The sequence below is a fragment of the Thalassophryne amazonica genome, chromosome 15, assembly GCF_902500255.1.
Source record: "Thalassophryne amazonica chromosome 15, fThaAma1.1, whole genome shotgun sequence".
Classification (NCBI taxonomy): Eukaryota; Metazoa; Chordata; class Actinopteri; order Batrachoidiformes; family Batrachoididae; genus Thalassophryne; species Thalassophryne amazonica.
The window spans coordinates 63,394,993-63,413,141 of record NC_047117.1 but is presented as its reverse complement, the minus strand read 5'-3'; the positions used below and the strand labels follow the sequence as shown (position 1 = coordinate 63,413,141).

At 41.6% G+C, this 18,149-nt stretch overlaps 1 protein-coding gene across 2 annotated transcripts in view; it reads right to left on the bottom strand.

Annotated features, from left to right (window-relative positions):
- zgc:174863 (uncharacterized protein LOC100136852 homolog) overlaps nt 1–1,446 on the bottom strand; it is a 29,730-nt gene extending 28,284 nt beyond the window's left edge. The window contains exon 1 of one of the 2 annotated variants that reach the window (XM_034188173.1): nt 1,316–1,446. The gene's annotated coding sequence lies outside the window, so the exon portion shown is untranslated. The remainder of the gene's footprint in view (nt 1–1,315) is intronic. The other variant, XM_034188175.1, reaches the window with a different exon arrangement.
- Between the last annotated feature and the right edge of the window lie 16,703 nt (nt 1,447–18,149).

Below are 18,149 nucleotides of genomic sequence, written 5' to 3'. Positions count from 1 at the left end.
ATATATCTGATATTTTCACTTTATAAAACTTCAGACATGACAGTAATTTTAAATAACTTGTCCAAAATGAGTAGGTTAACCATAAGTTAAAAATGTATGCCTCTGGATGACTTGGGTTATAGTCTGTGAATAATACAGTAATGTGCTATTTTTAATATGACTGTCCAATGCTGTCACCATTTCAGCTTTTCACCATATATTTCACATGTTAAAACAATTACAAATAACATTTTTGACAGTTTTTAAATTTATGGTAATTCAATGTTTATTCTACAACAATAAGCTTCTTCTTGCTTTACGGTTTATTCCTGTTGCCATTTCACAGTTTTTCACTGTAATTTTCACAGACATTTTTTTTACAGTGTACGCCGTAGTATACAGACACTACATTGGCTGTTTTGCAGACTGGGCAGAGGTCCAAAGCCACAGTCAATAAAACTATTGCTTAACCAATAAGGGAAGAGAGACAATGTAAAGATTCTGTCAACCTCATTCGTAATCACATGGTATTAATGACGTCAGGATAATGCATCAACAACGTAACAGTCTGAAAAGCACATTTTCCACAATATCTCTACAACCGATAGGTCTACAGAGGTGATCCAAAGCCAGTATTGATCAGATGATCATTTGTGGTATGCCAGTACCATGCCATTTATTTCATTATAGAATACTGATTTATATGAAATGGGGGGGGGGGGGGGGGTGATGGAGTATGAAATTATGGCCATTTGAAGTTAGACCTTTTGTTGATTCCAGCTCAAAGTAAACACACAAATCCAAACACTAAATTTTTCAAGCCCACTATACAACTTCTACAGCCTAAATTTTACACCCTTAATAGATTTTTTTTGTGACAGAAGCGCTGCTTTGTATTACTTTATTACGTAACACACATACAGTCCGCAGCTGTACCCCGTGACTGAAAATCGCGGTAAAAAAAAAAAAAAAAAAAAAAAAAAAAACGGTCTAAATCAGCGCTGACTCAACGTCTGCAAACAGACGGCGACCAAAAAACAAAACAAAAAAACTTTCACTGTTGAACGTCTTTTAGCGGTGTCCGTAGACGTTGAAACAAAAACAAGCGCAACAAGGTTATCGATAATGATTTACCTGTGGCGACCATTAAAAAAACAAGATACAAAACATGCTCGTAACTTTCATTCAACTGATATAAAACGTTATTTAATTTTTTATAAGTTATTTAATGAAATGCTAATTTGCGGCTTTCACGCTCCATCATCTCTAACGTTACCGGTGTCCACGGTGTTTAATAAACTGCACGTTAGTCAGCGATCTAACAGGATAAACTCACCGTACACGCTCCTGTGTTGGTTACAGAATGTTCGCTGTAGTACTTGAAACCGATTCTTCTTGATGCTTTCACTTTCATTATGACGTGGTGATCACTGCTGCCAAAGACTTTTAGTGGAATCAGAGTATTTCACAGTGACACCCTTCGGCTGCTCCCTGTCGGGGTCATCACAGCAAATCTGAGGTGGATCTGCGTGTTGAAGTGAGATGGGCAGTTGTTGAATTGTTACAAGTGGATGCCCTTCCTTATGCAACTTCACATTACATGGAGAAATGTGGCAGGGGTGGGGGTTTGAATCGCACTAAAACCAAGTGCACTACACCACCCGTCCTTTTGGTGAAATCAGAATATTTAAAAAAACAAATGTCTAAAGACAACAACAACAAAATTTTCATCGAGTCAAAGAATTCACATAAATTTACAGGAAATCACTTTTACAGGCAGAGACAAGCCGAGGGATGAATACATGAACATTTTCAAGTCATCAATTATGTCTTGGATTTCATCTATATTATTATGAAATACGTAAATCTGTCTGGAATAGGCAGCTTCCAAAAACTGAATGACTGTGCAAGATGAGTGAGGGAAGCCACCAAAAACCCCACGATAACTCAGTCTGAAAGCATGTTTTCTGATGTGGATATGGTTTTATTCTCCGGTGACAGGGGGGCAAAGCTCTTGATTTACCGATCGATCTATGTTCCTCCCCTCACCTATGGTCATGAGTTGGCTCATGATCAAAAGAACAAGATCGCGAGTACAAGCAGCCGAGATGAGTTTCCTCCGCAGGGTGGCTGGGCGCTCCCTTAGAGATAGGGTGAGGAGCTCTGTCACTCGGGAAAAGCTCGGAGTCGAGCTGCTGCTCCTCTATGTCGAAAGGAGCCAGCTGAGGTGGCTCGGGCATCTTTTCCGGATGCCCCCTGGACGCCTCGCTGGAGAGGTGTTCCTGGCACGTCCCATCAGGAGGAGGCCCGGGGAAGACCCAGATCACGCTGGAGGGACTACGTCTCTCAGCTGGCTTGGGAACGCCTCTGGGTTCCCCCGGAGGAGCTGGGGGAGGTGCGTGTGGATCGGGAGGTCTGGGCGGCTTTGCTTGAGCTGCTGCCCCCGTGACCTGACCTAGGATAAGCAGAAGAAAATGGATGGGTTTTATTCTCTAATAGTAAACATTGCTAAATTAAGTTCTCCATTATGGAATTTTTGAATTTGTTTCATTTTTATCATTTATGATTTCTGGGGCTTGGTGTGTATTGTAACTGGAAATTTAAAACTAAGAAATCACATGTACAACCCCAATTCCAATGAAGTTGGGACGTTGTGTAAAATTTAAAACTGTTCCAATCATATTGAAAGGTATACCACATTATTTGTCTGATCATAAAGATTCCAAAAAGGTATAATGTGGACTATCTATGACTGAATGTTATGGAGTTCTGGGGTACAAACAGCAAAAAGGATGACAAAAGTCAGTCCCAGTTTGTACAAGTGTAGCCCTGTGTAAAGTCACTGACTACAGTACATAAAATCAGTAACATATGTAAATAGTTGTAGGATACACCAAAAGTTCATGATATTAAAACTGGTTAGAAGGTGCATTAGATACATTTGCATAAATAACATATGTACTGTTTAAAAGTTAAGCTACACATTTCTAAAATGTGCCATGGTCCTTTAAAATCCCAAACTTAGGAGAATATGAGTTTGTTTGAGCAAAAAGTCTGTGCAATCTAACCTGTTAACAATTTAATGTCAGTCAGTTTGTTTTAAGTATTGCTATTGGATTTTACTGAAGTAACAGCCAATCCCAAGTTTTTCCTAAAAAGGGGCAGAACAAGTGACGTGAGCCAGAGTGTCGTTTTTTTTTTTTTTTAGCAGACGTACTGAGGGTCGGAGGGAAAGAGTCAATCGGTGTGTAACAGAGCGTTCTTCAAGTTTTATCTGCACGGTCGACTACTCGTGGGCCTGATAATAACTTGTTTGTAACTTAAAGGTAAAGAAAAACCGTGTGCCATCCGTTCTGTGTTGTAACGAACAGTTATAGTGATAATTCATGTGTTGTGTTAGTTAGCGGTCTGCTAATTAGCATAGCATACCATGAACATGTGCCTTGATACCATACTGTTCCTGTAGTATTGAAATGCTTGCTAGTTGAAACAGATTTCACGTATTTCATCACGAAATAAGTGTTGGTATTATGACTCAACTGAGTTAATATGCTTAAAGGAGACGTGGAGAGAGAGAGAGGTTTGGAGCGGTTTTCCCAGTGGATGGACTCTGCTGTTTTCCTGGTGCTGTTTCGTGCTCATTCTTCCTGGTGGTTCCTGAGGTCCCGACAGCTCCGGTGGTTCCTGGTACTAGCTGCTCCGGTCTTACTGCCATTGCCCTGGTGACTGTTAGCTCCCCTATCAATTCATTTGGGATTTGTGAGTATTAAGTGAATCAACTGAACTGCACGTGCTTTTTTTTTGTTCTGCTTGCTTGTGTCGGAGTGAAGCGGCCATAAAGTTTTAGGCCCCATCGCACCCTAGCTTCAACTCAGGCCTGCAACTTTGATTAAGGAGTAAAAATTGAGTGTGTGTGTGGGCCCACTGAAGATTTGGAGTTATTGAGTTTTTTTTTCATATTTTTTTTTAGGGTTCTAGCCAAAGTTCAAGAGTATTTTTTTTTTTTTAAAGAAAGACAGGTCACTTTATATTGGCGCAGCTCAAGAACAGGAAGATAATGTTATCTCATATAAATGTGTAAAAGATTTTTTTTTTTGTTGTTGTATACTGAAGAAAAAATTTGAAAGCAGAAGAAACCTCAGTTCAACTTGCACATTTTCGGTTATAACATTTTAGTTTTGTTTATATTATTTTTACTTTACCAAAAGTTTTTTTTTCTTCTTCAAGTTGTGTAAATAAATGCCTGCACAAGGATTATTGCATTTAAAGTACCGTTGTATGGTGTCCTTATTAATTTTAGTAGGAAAACTCAGAGATCAAGATTTAGTAAAATTTAAAGGGAGGTACCTTAAAGGGTAATAAAACATAAAACAGTTCATCAACGAACTCAGGCCCGATCCCATAACTATAGCTACATGGGACAAGGGTTACATAAATGGAGGCACCGCTGGGATTGCATTAGAATAAATTAAAATATTTCTCAGTCAAAAGTAACTGGACCCCACAACTTTAAGGCAATAATACAGTTATAATGTGCTGCAAGAACTGTAACCATAGCAATAATGGCAAACCAAATGAGCAGTCCATCCCAAAGTGAGTTGGTTAATTGGTGCAAAGGAGAATCAGTAGACATAAGACATGCCCTCCTGTTATATGGAGTGCCTGAAGGTGTAACCAAAGAAGAGATAAAAGAAACAGCAGAGTCTATCAAAACCCTGGGAAAAGTTGTAGTTAGGGGAAAAAAATGTAACCCTTCATTACAGTCTGTGATGGTGTTATGTGAATGTCGTGAAGTGGTAGACCCCACCAAGATTCCCCCAGAGATAACGCCGATAAGTGGTGGAAGTGGATGGAAAGCAGTGTATTATACTGAGCCCCAGTTGGATGAGTTTGAAGAAAAGCTACGTGCATTTCTACAGAAGGAAGGGAAAACCTTAGAAGATATCCAGGGTTTGAGCACTGTTAGAGAAGAGAACAGTAATCCTGAGGCCATCATCCGTGCAGTTGGTGATATAATGGTCAGAACGAACAAACCGCCCGACAACCACTCTTACAGACGTTTAAGGACATTTTCTGGTATCAGTCCCACCCCTACTGGAGAAGAGTCACTAGACAGCTGGTTGGAGCAAGCCTCACTTCTAGTAGATGAAGGTGAATGCTCTAATAAAGAGAAACGAAGGCGAATACTGGAAAGTCTCAAAGGGCCCGCCTTGGAGATCATTCAAGCAGTGCGTATGACTCAACCTGATGCTAGTCCCCATGACTACATAGAGGCCATAGATAGCATTTTTGGTACAGCAGAGTCAGGAGAGGAACTCTATTTGTCATTCAGAGCTCTCCACCAACAGCCTGGTGAGTGCATGTCTGATTTCCTGCGAAGATTGGAGAGGTCTCTTGTCAAAGTTGTGCAGAGAGGTGGTTTATCTGTTAGTGATGCTAACAAAGCCCGAGTAGAGCAGCTCATAAAAGGATCCACCTCAGACCTCATGCTGCTTCAACTGAAAATAAGGGAGCGGAGAGATAACCCCCCTACATTCTTGAATCTGCTGCGAGAAGTGATTGAAGAGGAAAGTCGCCAGTCAGTTAGACAAAGTCAAATTACACCTATGCGCCATCAGCGTGTACGTACCATTCACATGGAAAAGGAGAAAGAACCTGATTCAGCCTCTAAGGATGAATTACGAGCTCAGATTAAAGAGTTGAGAGAGCTGTTGGAGGAAAGAAACCATCCACAACCTCAGTCTCTGTCCGATTGGCATTGCAAGAGTCCGAAAGAAAAAAAGAAACTGAAAACTGAGACACAGGGTGAACTACAGTCACTAAGAAAACAAGTGAAAGCACTAGAAAACAAAATGAGTGTAATGGCAGTGAAATACACCTCGGCCCCCCAGCGAGAACACAGGACACAGCCCAGCCAAAACAAATCAGCCCCCAGTTACAAGTCTGCGCTGTTCAAAGAAACCTCTCCCAAAGACTCCGATGAATATTTCTGTTACAGGTGTGGAGAAAATGGTCATATAGCTACGAGATGTACTGGGCCAGAGAACCCCCAGAAAGTCATAAGTAAGCTTATACGTTCGGTGCGAAGAGCACCTGATCCCACCAAGGGGAAGCCAGAGCCCACTGCAGAAGAGCAGTGTGTGGCTAGGATCTGCAAGGTTGAAGTCCCAGAAAATGACACTGACCTACCTGAGGGTCTTGTGGGCCCATCATTCATTCATACCATCAAAGTGAATGATGTACCTTGCGACGCTCTCATTGACAGTGGGTCCAATGTGACTATCATCTTCGAAAGCTGGTATAACGAGCACTTGACAGATGTTCCAATAGTACCTTTCTCTAGACTTGGACTCTGGGGCCTCTCTGACACAGAATTTCCTTATAAAGGCTATGTTGTGGTAGAGATGGAGTTTACTGAGGAGATCACTGGCGTGTCTGGGAAAGTAGAAGTACTCGCATTGATTTGTCGTGAGCCCAACTACCCGCAGCAAACTCCTGTGCTTGTTGGCACCAATACATCTGTTCCGTCGTTTATGGGAAATTGTGAAGATAGAGAGCGACAAGAATGCTGTTCACTCAATGAGAATTCAGTCTGTATATGCTCCAGTCAGAGAACAAGAGGAGCTAGTTAAAGACAACTGGAAAAGGAGGAAGTTCTGGGCCAGATCAAATGGAAAGGACCCGATCCGCTGTCCATCCCTCCAGGTGCAAAGTATTACGCAACATGCAAATTAGACAGATATGCAGCCCCCTCTAAAGATTTGGTGTTGATTGACGCCTCCACTGCCCAGCCACTCTGGTGGTTCAGCCCGGAGTGCTTCCAGATGCTGACACAGACAGTAACAGTTTCACTGCTCATTCAGAATGAGTCCAAAAAGACAACTTCCATACCAGTGGGAACTGTCGTTGCTGAAATGTATGCTGTTGACACAGTTACCTCAATCCACCCATCTGACTGCATAGCTGAGACTGTAGACCCAAGCCTATTCGATTTTGGAGATTCCCCTATCCCCGAGGAGTGGAAGAGCCGGCTTAAGCAGAAATTGGCTGAGAGGCGGAACGTTTTCTCACTACATGAGTGGGATGTTGGTTTGGCCAAAGGAGTCGAGCACCACATACGCCTGCATGACACCAGACCGTTCAGAGAAAGATCAAGAAGAGTAGCCCCAGCAGACATTGACGATGTGAGGCGGCACATAAAACAGTTGCTGGCCGCTGGAATTATAACAGAGTCCCGTAGCCCCTATGCCTCCCCAATCGTTGTAGTACGGAAAAAGAATGGGACTATAAGAATCTGTATTGATTACAGAACACTCAACAACCGCACTACACCAGACCAGTACACAATGCCACGCATTGATGATGCCTTGGACTCTTTATCTGGCAGTAAATGGTTCTCTGTATTAGATCTGCGTAGTGGCTACTACCAGATACAGATGGCCGAAGAGGACAAAGAAAAGACAGCATTCATTTGTCCCCTCGGGTTCTATCAGTTTGAACGCATGCCACAGGGAATTACTGGAGCCCCTGCAACATTTCAACGCTTGATGGAGAAAGCTGTTGGCGACATGCATCTCCTGGAAGTCATTGTGTACTTGGATGATATCATCGTCTTTGGCAAAACGCTTGAAGAGCATGAGCGGCGTCTCCTCAAGGTGTTGGACAGATTAGAGGAGATTGGCTTGAAAATTTCCATTGACAAATGCCAATTCTGTCAGCCTCAAGTGAAGTACATTGGCCACATTGTCTCCATGAATGGTATAGCCACTGATCCAGAAAAAGTGGAAGTGGTGAAACACTGGAAAGCACCTACTCACTTGAAACCTCTCAGGTCATTCCTTGGATTTTGCAGTTATTTCCGCAGGTTTATTGCAAACTACTCCACCATTGTCCGTCCCCTCTCCGAGCTCACCAAAGGTTATGAACCCACTTGGAAAGATCCCAAATCCAAGAAGAGCATGGGCCAAAACAAAGTCTACCTAAAAGCATCAGAGCCCTTTGGAGAACGGTGGACACAAGCCTGTCAGCATGCTTTTGAGAGAATCCGTGACTGTCTGATGAATGCCCCAGTGTTAGCATTTGCTGACCCCACAAAAACGTACATCTTGCATGTGGATGCCAGTATGAATGGCCTTGGTGCTGTCCTGAACCAGGAGTACCCTGAGGGACTTAGGCCAGTAGCTTTTGCAAGTCGAAAGCTTAAAGACTCAGAGCACAACTACCCAGTCCCCCAACTGGAATTTTTGGCATTAAAGTGGGCAGTTGTGGACAAATTCCATGATTACTTGTACGGTGCAAAGTTTATTGTAAGAACTGACAACAACCCATTAACATATGTGTTGACCTCAGCAAAGCTCAGCGCAGTTGGGCATCGCTGGCTAGCTGCTCTAGCCACATACGATTTCAGCATCCAGTATCGCCCTGGTCGACATAACATCGATGCGGACTTACTGTCTCGACAGTATGCACCAGAAGAGGACAAAGAATGGATTAATGTTCCACCTGATGGCATTAAAGTCCTTTGCAAACGAGCCTGTAACAGAGATGAAGCAGTTGTAACTGACAGATTTGTTGATCAGTTAGGAGCTCCTGCTACAGTAATACCTGAAGCGTATGTGTTCCCAGTCAACCTCAGTATAACCACTCTTGACCAAATGAGCTCAAAGGACATCCAGACCTCACAAGATATGGACCCAACCATTGGACCCTTAAAGAGAGCAATCGAAAGCAATAAAGGTTTGAGTCGCTCTAAGAATGACTCACCTGAGACTGTTCTGCTCCTCCGCGAAAGCCGCAAACTGGAGTCAAAGGATGGATTGCTCTACAGAGTAAAAGAAAGACCATGTGGAAAACCAATCAGACAGCTCGTCTTGCCAAAAAGATACCGACCTATGGTGCTAAGATCCTTGCATGATGAGTGTGGACACCTGGGAGTGGAAAGAAGTACTGAACTGATCAAAGACCGGTTTTACTGGCCCCGGCTGGCAGCTGAGGTAGCGCAGTACATTCAAACCTGTGGGAGATGTATTTCTAGAAAGACCCTCCCACAGCGTGCCTCACCCTTGAACCAAATAACCAGTAATGGCCCCTTGGATCTAGTCTGTATTGACTTTCTACAGATAGAGCCAGATTTCAAAGGCGTTGCTAATGTGTTAGTAGTGACTGATCACTACACACGGTATGCACAGGCATTTCCAACCAAGGACCAAAGAGCTGTCACCGTTGCAAAAGTACTGTGGGAAAAGTATTTTGTGCACTACGGTCTGCCTGCACGGATACACTCTGATCAGGGCAGAGACTTTGAGAGTCGACTTAACAAGGAGCTTTTGTCCATGCTGGGAGTACGAAAGTCACGAACACCCCCTACCACCCGCAAGGTGACGCACAACCAGAAAGATTCAATCGACCTCTCCTGCAATGCTTGTACCCTGGACACAGTAAAGAAACAATGCTGGAGTCAGCATATCACCTACTGGTACATGCGTACAATTGTACAAAAAAATGATGCCACTGGATACTCCCATATTGTCTCATGTTTGGAAGAGAAGCAAGGCTCCCCATTGACATCTGTTTTGGAATTTCACCAAATGGTGAAAGTGAATCCTCCTACCAGCAATACGTTGCCAGAATGAGGAAAGAGTTACAGAAAGCATACCAATTGGCATCTGATGCCGCCACCAAAAGTCATCTGCGAAACAAAGCCTACTATGACCATCGAGTGAGGGATTTACCTTTGGAAAAAGGTGACAGTCCTCGTTCAGAATGTTGGGCAAAAAGGCAAGCATAAGTTACAAGATCGTTGGAAATCCGACACCGTATGTTGTTGTGGAGAAATTGTCTAACCATCCAGTGTACAAGGTTAAACCAGAACACATGGTCCAGGAATAGTCAAACCTTGCATCGAGACCATCTATTGCCATAGGTTACTTGGTCAGGATGTCTAAACCCCCCAGATGTTGCAGGAACGACTCAGAGACCTGTCACCAGATCACAACATCCCCGGCCATGTCCAAGAACTAAGCTTACTGATCCAGTTGAAGAAAGTGACACTGTGTCAACAGATACAGAATTTGATACTGTCCAGAATCCTCAAGGTTTTGTTGTGGATGAGGTCAGGAAACGAAAACGCATCACCAAAGCAAGAGTCACGAGAGAATGAGAACCGTGGAAGTTCTGAAGAGGAGGAAAGCTCTGGAGAAGACAGTGAAGGCTCTGAAGAGGAGGAAAATTCAAACCAGTTATAGAATCAGAGAGTGAAGGATCTTCCATAGATGATACATCTGCTGTGATGGATTATGATGCCCAAGAGAACAAATTATGATTCGGTAGAAGATCAGGTTTAGAAGGGAGAGCAAGCTCACCCTTTTCAACCCAAGTCAGAAGTGAAAGATCAGTTAAAAGTACAAGAACCTGGGAGTGAAAAGTCCTCGCTGTCCGAAGATCTGAGAGGAACCAAAACCAGCCATTAGATTGACCTATGACAACCTGGTTACCCAGTCGATTGACCAGTGACCATATGCTCATGTATGGTCATTCAACTCAACGAAAACCCACCAGATCAAACTGGCCCTGAACTGAGACAAAATCTTAGAACGTCCAAAAGGATGTCAGGGAATAAACGAAAGAGCACATGTCGAAGTGAGAAAAGTGTGATGAGGACATCTACACATTCAAAGGGGGGAGGGTGTAGCCCTGTCTAAAGTCACTGACTACAGTACATAAATCAGGTAACATATGTAAATAGTTGTAGGATACACAAAGTTCATGATATTAAAACTGGTTAGAAGGTGCATTAGATACATTGCATAACTAACATATGTACTGTTTAAAAGTTAAGCTACACATTTCTAAAAGTGGCCATGGTCCTTTAAAATCCTGAACTTAGGAGAATATGAGTTTGTTTGAGCAAAAAGTCTGTGCAATCTAACCTGTTAACAATTTAATGTCAGTCAGTTTGTTTTAAGTATTGCTATTGGATTTTACTGAAGTAACAGCCAATCCCGTTTTTCCTAAAAAGGGGCAGAACAAGTGACGTGAGCCAGAGTGTCGTTTTTTTTTTTTTAGCAGACGTACTGAGGGTCGGAGGGAAAGAGTCAATCGGTGTGTAACAGAGCGTTCTTCAAGTTTTATCTGCACGGTCGACTACTCGTGGGCCTGATAATAACTTGTTTGTAACTTAAAGGTAAAGAAAAACCGTGTGCCATCCGTTCTGTGTTGTAACGAACAGTTATAGTGATAATTCATGTGTTGTGTTAGTTAGCGGTCTGCTAATTAGCGTAGCATACCATGAACATGTGCCTTGATACCATACTGTTCCTGTAGTATTGAAATGCTTGCTAGTTGAAACAGATTTCACGTATTTCATCACGAAATAAGTGTTGGTATTGTGACTCAACTGAGTTAATATGCTTAAAGGAGACGTGGAGAGAGAGAGAGGTTTGGAGCGGTTTTCCCAGTGGATGGACTCTGCTGTTTTCCTGGTGCTGTTTCGTGCTCATTCTTCCTGGTGGTTCCTGAGGTCCCGACAGCTCCGTGGTTCCTGGTACTAGCTGCTCCGGTCTTACTGCCATTGCCCTGGTGACTGTTAGCTCCCCTATCAATTCATTTGGGATTTGTGAGTATTAAGTGAATCAACTGAACTGCACGTGCTTTTTTTTTTTTTTGTTCTGCTTGTGTCGGAGTGAAGCGGCCATAAAGTTTTAGGCCCCATCGCACCCTAGCTTCAACTCAGGCCTGCAACTTTTGATTAAGGAGTAAAAATTGAGTGTGTGTGTGGGCCCACTGAAGATTTGGAGTTGAATTTTTTTTTTTTTTCTTCAGTTTTTTTTTAGGGTTCTAGCCAAAGTTCAAGAGTATTTTTTTTTTTTTTCTTTTTTTAAAGAAAGACAGGTCACTTTATATTGGCGCAGCTCAGAAAGAACAGGAAGATAATGTTATCTCATATAAATGTGTAAAAGATTTTTTTTTTTTTTTTTTTTTGTATACTGAAGAAAAAAACTTGAAAGCAGAAGAAACCTCAGTTCAACTTGCACATTTTTGGTTAAAACATTTTTAGTTTTGTTTAGATTATTTTTACTTTACCAAAAGTTTTTTTTTTCTTCTTCAAGTTGTGTAAATAAATGCCTGCACAAGGATTATTGCATTTAAAGTACCGTTGTATGGTGTCCTTATTAATTTTAGTAGGAAAACTCAGAGATCAAGATTTAGTAAAATTTAAAGGGAGGTACCTTAAAGGGTAATAAAACGTAAAACAGTTCATCACGAACTCAGGCCCGATCCAATTGTACTACCCACTCTAAATAACTATAGCTACGTGGGACAAGGGTTACACAAGGCAAAAAGACAAGTTGCTCCAGTTTTGGTAAAAAGTAATGCAAATTATTGGTTGAGTTAATTGGCTTTTTAAAAAGAATACTTTGCACCATCTGTCATGCTCAGTTATCATATTACAGAGTAACATCACGTCATCAAATCCAATGGACATCAACCTTGTTTGACCTTTACTTTGCAGACCATTCAGCACAATCAAAACTATTCCATTTATTTATCATATTAGCTCAACCAATAATTTGCTTCACTTTATGGCCAAAATTGGTGCAACTTGAACTTTTGACCCCTGTACAAACTGAAAATGGCTTTTAGCATTTTGTTTTCACCCTGTAACTCCATAACATTCAGTCATACAGTTGTGCTCAAACGTTTACATACCCTGGCAGAATTTTTTGAGGGGGTGGTGGTTAGCCTATTTTCAGAGAGTATGAATGATAACACAAAAACTTTTTTCCCCACTCATGGTTAGTGGTTGGTTGAAGCCATTTATTGTCAAACAACCAACTCTGTTTACTGTTTGTAAAAATCATAATGACAACAGAAACTAGCCAAATGACCCTGATCAAAAGTTTACCTGTTCTTAATATGGTGTATTGCCCCCTTTCACATCAATGACAGCTTTGAGTCATTTATGGTAGTTGTGAGTGAGGCTCTCTGATGGTAAAGCTGCCACTGAACATGTCTCGGACTTTATTTACATCAATCACAGTAGACCGTTCTCAAAAACGGAGTGACTGTGCAAGAAGGAGAAGAGTGAGGAAAGTCACCAAGACACCCAGACAACCCAGAAAAAGTTATAGGCTTATGTGGCTGTAACTGGAGAAATTGTTCAGTGCAAATTTTGCATGTTGTATCACGAGTTATACAGCTTCATGATGAGGTGGTATAGGATTTCCTTAAAAAGAACTGAAAGTTTAGCTACAAATTGCCAGAAAGGTACATCTGAGATGCAAACTTAGATTTGATCTGTTTTGTTGAAAGAATATCCATCTCTGCTCTACTCCACTATGAAGTTATGAGTGGTGATGCAAAATTTAGGATGCACCTGAGCTCGATTTTGAGCTTCATGGCAAAGGCTGTGAATACTTCTGTACATTATTTCGTAGGGGTTTTTTTTGTTGTTGTTTTGGATAAATTCGCAAAAATCTCAAAACACATTTTTCACATTGTCATTATGGGGTATTGTGTGTAGATTTTTTGTGGAAAAAACAAAGAATTTCATCCATTTTGGAAAAAGGCTGTAACATCAAAAAAAAAGTGGAAAAGTGAAGTGCTGTTCTGGATGCACTGTACACTGCAATGAGTGCTGTTCCAGGAAGTTAGGTTGGTGACCCCTGGGGTCATCAACCCTGTTCCTGGAGGGCACCTACCCTGCATGTTTTAACGCTCCCTGTTCCACTCCCAGGCAGTTAAGAGTATCAGGTGTGCTCAGCCAATCAAGAGCTGGAAAACACTTAAAAAAAAAAAATCAGGTGTGACTTCAGTAGGTAAGATGTGGAAAACATGCAGGACAGGTGCTCTCCAGGAACAGGGATGGTGACCCGTTGTAGAGATTCTCTTCTCTTGGCAGTGACGTTCACATCTCAAGTCCTCATCCACTGAGACAGAGATGCATGGGAAAAGCTTATGGAGTCATATAAGGTTGTTGGAAAGATCTATATGGCAATGCCACCATCTTGCAGGAGAACAGAGGTCAAAGTTTTACAGCTCTAACGCAGCTTCCCGTCTTATTGTATGGTTGAGAATAGTACGCAGGAGACAGAAAAGTACCACTTGTGTTGTGAGGGAGCTTCAGCTTGCAGTGTGGAGGCACCTCAGTGTTGAGGAATCCAGCTACTAGAAATGACTATAGAGATAGGCACAGTTCACCCAGATGTGGCAGATCATGGATGGCCACTTTCTAGAAGTGGTGATGGCCCGGCTGTCTGCCTGAATCAATGCCATCCAGAATCAATGCCATCCAGAACAGTCATCCAGATGGTGCAATGAATGGTGGTAAAAAGGTAAAAATAAATCCCATTTTAGGTACTTACAAATGATTCAGTATTAGGCATTTAAATGTTTTTCAGTCATGCACAAAGGATTTAGGTTGTTTTAATGTACCTATACCCTTTGCATCCTAATTCCTTGGATTTTCAGTAGCAATTAAACTGCCAAGTCTGGCAGCATGCACAGGTGTCTCTGCATCCAGTGGATGCAACCACCAAGGCAGGCAAACAATCCATCCCCACCTCTCAAAAGTTACCATCTCTGCTGCAGCCAGGTGAAGTGTGGTGACACATCCCTGTGGTCTTGCCCAACTGCTGGGGTCCTAAACACCGAGGCACCTGCATTCTCAGTCAAACACATCACATGTCAAAATGTCATAAATGTTGCCAAGCTTAGATTGGTCACTAAAGGAGTTCATCCACTACAAGTTGATAACTCAATAAATGCTATCTTTTACATATTCAAATTAAAGTGATATATAATGATAAACTGATTCAAACTGGATTCATTTTGATTGCCTTATATAATATATATTGCATTGCATTACATTAACTGAGCTGATGCTTTCTTCCAAAGCGACTTACAAGTGAGGAATCACAATTAAGGTTGGAAGATGTGCCATTTAAGGGTTGATGGAAAACTGGATGCATTTCGCCGCATTCTAGATCATCTGTAGGTGCTTCATCGTGCAACCTGGGAGGCCCGTTGAGAATACATTACTGTCGCAGAGGCGAGAGAAAACCACAGCCTGTTCCAGGGGTGGCTGGTCACTAGAGGGTGCTAAGGCGCCGCCCCCTCAAAATATTGAGAAAAGAAAATCTACAAGATAATTTATAAATAATTCAGTGTGCAAGTGCCTATCACTGTCAAGATGGATTTAAGTGTTCCAACACTTCATTTCACTGCTTTCATTTCCGTTTGAGAGAGTAACACCCACTTCCTGGCCGGGTTCCCGGTCATATGAAAGTATTTGAATCATGTGACCTGATGTTGAGATTTAATTTCAACATCTAATTTTCCCTCAGGGACACAGAGCTCTGTGCATCCCAAGTCAATTGGCATCACTATGGCCACCAAGGAGGTAATAAAATCATTGTTTTATTTGTCTCTGTTAGCAAGATTACATCAAAACCACTGCACGGATTTTGACAATTTCCACCACAGATAGATATTAGGCCATGGAAAATGATTACATTTTGGAGGTGATCCAGATCTGGATCTTGGATCAAGTTTCACTTTATATAAGCTTTGAAGGATTACAGTTAGCAGGATGACGTTGAAACTACTTCACAGATTCTTAACAGATTTGCACTATAGATACACATTAGGCCATGGAAGATATTAAATTTTGAAGGTGATCCGGTGTAACAGTAAATCTTCCTCCCCCGGGGGTGAAGATATCCTAGGATATCTTCCTTCCCACCCTGGAAATCTTTCCCCCACCCCTGAAAGGCAACATTCCTACAGGGCAGCACTGATTAAAGCTTACCTAAACCTTGATAAGGCCCAATCAGGATAGAGCAACCTTATATATGTAGTCTATATTTCATGGATGTTTTATGGTCCCAGATGAATCACATTTTGATTGACGGTGAATGATATTGGTATTCTTTCTGTATGTATCTATAGCTAACTACAATAGTCATTTCTTATTCTGAAGTATCTTTAAATCCCCTTCTAAATATACTCTACAAATATATGGATCTTTTTGGCAACCTGAAATATGATAGAACATCCGTCCATGATGGAGTTAGAGGTAGGATATCGTGACCTGTGTAACAGTATATTTCGTATTCTGAAGTAAGGGGCAGACGCTTCAGAATGGAGGATGAAAATGTTGTTTTCCATTGTTTCAGCTATGCATTAATCTGGGTAGGATGAAATGGGTGATAATGCTACAGCCGACTTGCTTTGCAGGGGTGGGGGGGGGAAGATATCCAGGTCAGGGCATCTTACCCCTTACCCAATCATAAGTGGGGAGGTCAAATAATACATGAGCAGGGAAGAAATTATAGATGTCAACTGAGAGAATTTACTCAAACAAGGGGTCAAACACTTCAGAATGGAGGATGAAATATGTGATAATACTGCAGCAGACTTGCTATGTGGGGGTGGGAGAAGATATCGAGGGAAGAAGATATAGTTACACCGGATCCGGAATCAAGTTTTCTTTTACATAGGCTTTGAAGGATATCATCAAAACTACTTCACAGATTCTCACTAAATTTACACCACAGATACATATTAGAGCATGGAAGACTCCACTGAATTTTGGAGGTGATCCGGATCCAGATTGGTGGACGTCAGAAATCTTTGTTTTCTCTTGTATTCTGATCAGATTTGATTGAACAATGAACAAATCTCTGACCCATTGCAGGAGTTTCACTCGGTCCTCACTCAGGCCGTAATACACTAAAAGTTTTGCGCACCAACCACCACAGCTTCTATATTCCAAGTCCAACTTCCAAATACTTTTGTTTTATTTAATCTGTGCTTTTGCTTGTGCGATCATCACGACACCATTCAAAGCAAAGATCAATCAATCAATCAATTTTTTTATATAGCGCCAAATCACAACAAACAGTTGCCCCAAGGCGCTCAGGCCGAAGCACTCTTTCGAATCTTAAAGTGAGCTTTGAAGCTTTGGTTTGAAATGTTTCAGTGGCTGAATTCAAAACAAGAAGCCGACTGTGGCTGAACTAATCTACGATGCATAGTTATCGACTGATAACAGATATCAAAAGTAACATCACATAATTTGAAGCAAAGTCTGCAGCCAAAGCACTCTAGAGTATTTGTACCTTTGAATTGAAACTAGTCTCTCAGGCTGAATTCAAAACAAGCCAGTGGTTAACAGCATATAGCTGAACGTCATCGAATGGCAACTTTGAAAGCATTTTCATGGTTCAGCTGCATTAGATACGCTCCTATACACTCACTGGCCACTTTATTAGGTACACTGTTGTTCAAAGTGACTGGCTACTCAGATAATCATATAGCAGCAAATCAATGCATTTAGGCATCCAGCTGTGGTGAAGACAACTTGCTGAAGTTCAAATCGAGCATCAGAATTGGGAAGAAAGGGGATTTAAGTGACTTTGAATGTGGCATGGTTGTTGGTGCCAGACATGCTGTTCTGAGTATTTCAGAAACTGCCAATCTACTGGGACTTTCACACACAACCATCTCTAGGGTTTACAGAATGGTCCAAAATAAGAAGATATATAGTGACCTGTGTGGATGAAAATGCCTCAACAATGTCAGAGGTCAGACAAGAATGGGCAGACTGGTTGAATGTGCGATTACGTGACGCCATCATGTCAATATGGACTGACATCTCTGAGGACTGTTCACACCACCTTATTGAATCTATGCCACAAAGAATTAAGGCAGTTCAGAAGGCAAAAAGGGGTTCAACCCGATACTAGTAAGCTGTACCTAATAAAGTGGCTGGTGAGTGCATAGCCCAACAGAGTATTATTTACATGATCTGAGATGCCTACAGTTGAAAGAAAAAATAAATAAATAAAAAATTTAAAAAAATCATTCTTTACTCTTTACCGTTTTTGTACTCTGGCAAAATAATTTCCTTCAGAATAAATAAAGTTGATCTTATCTTATTGTTAAATGCATTATTACCGTCACCCGACAGGTGTGTGTGAGCGAGAAACAAAGGTTACAGTATTTGATTACAATTAAATATACACTCAGCCTGCAGTTTATAGGTATACCTAGTGCAAAGTAATGCAGTCCTGCAGCAAGTTTCCCTTCATGAAGAAGGTGTGCCCTCTTAAAAAAAAAACAATACCACCACCACTTTGCAAAGGTGTAACACACAACAATGTATAGTT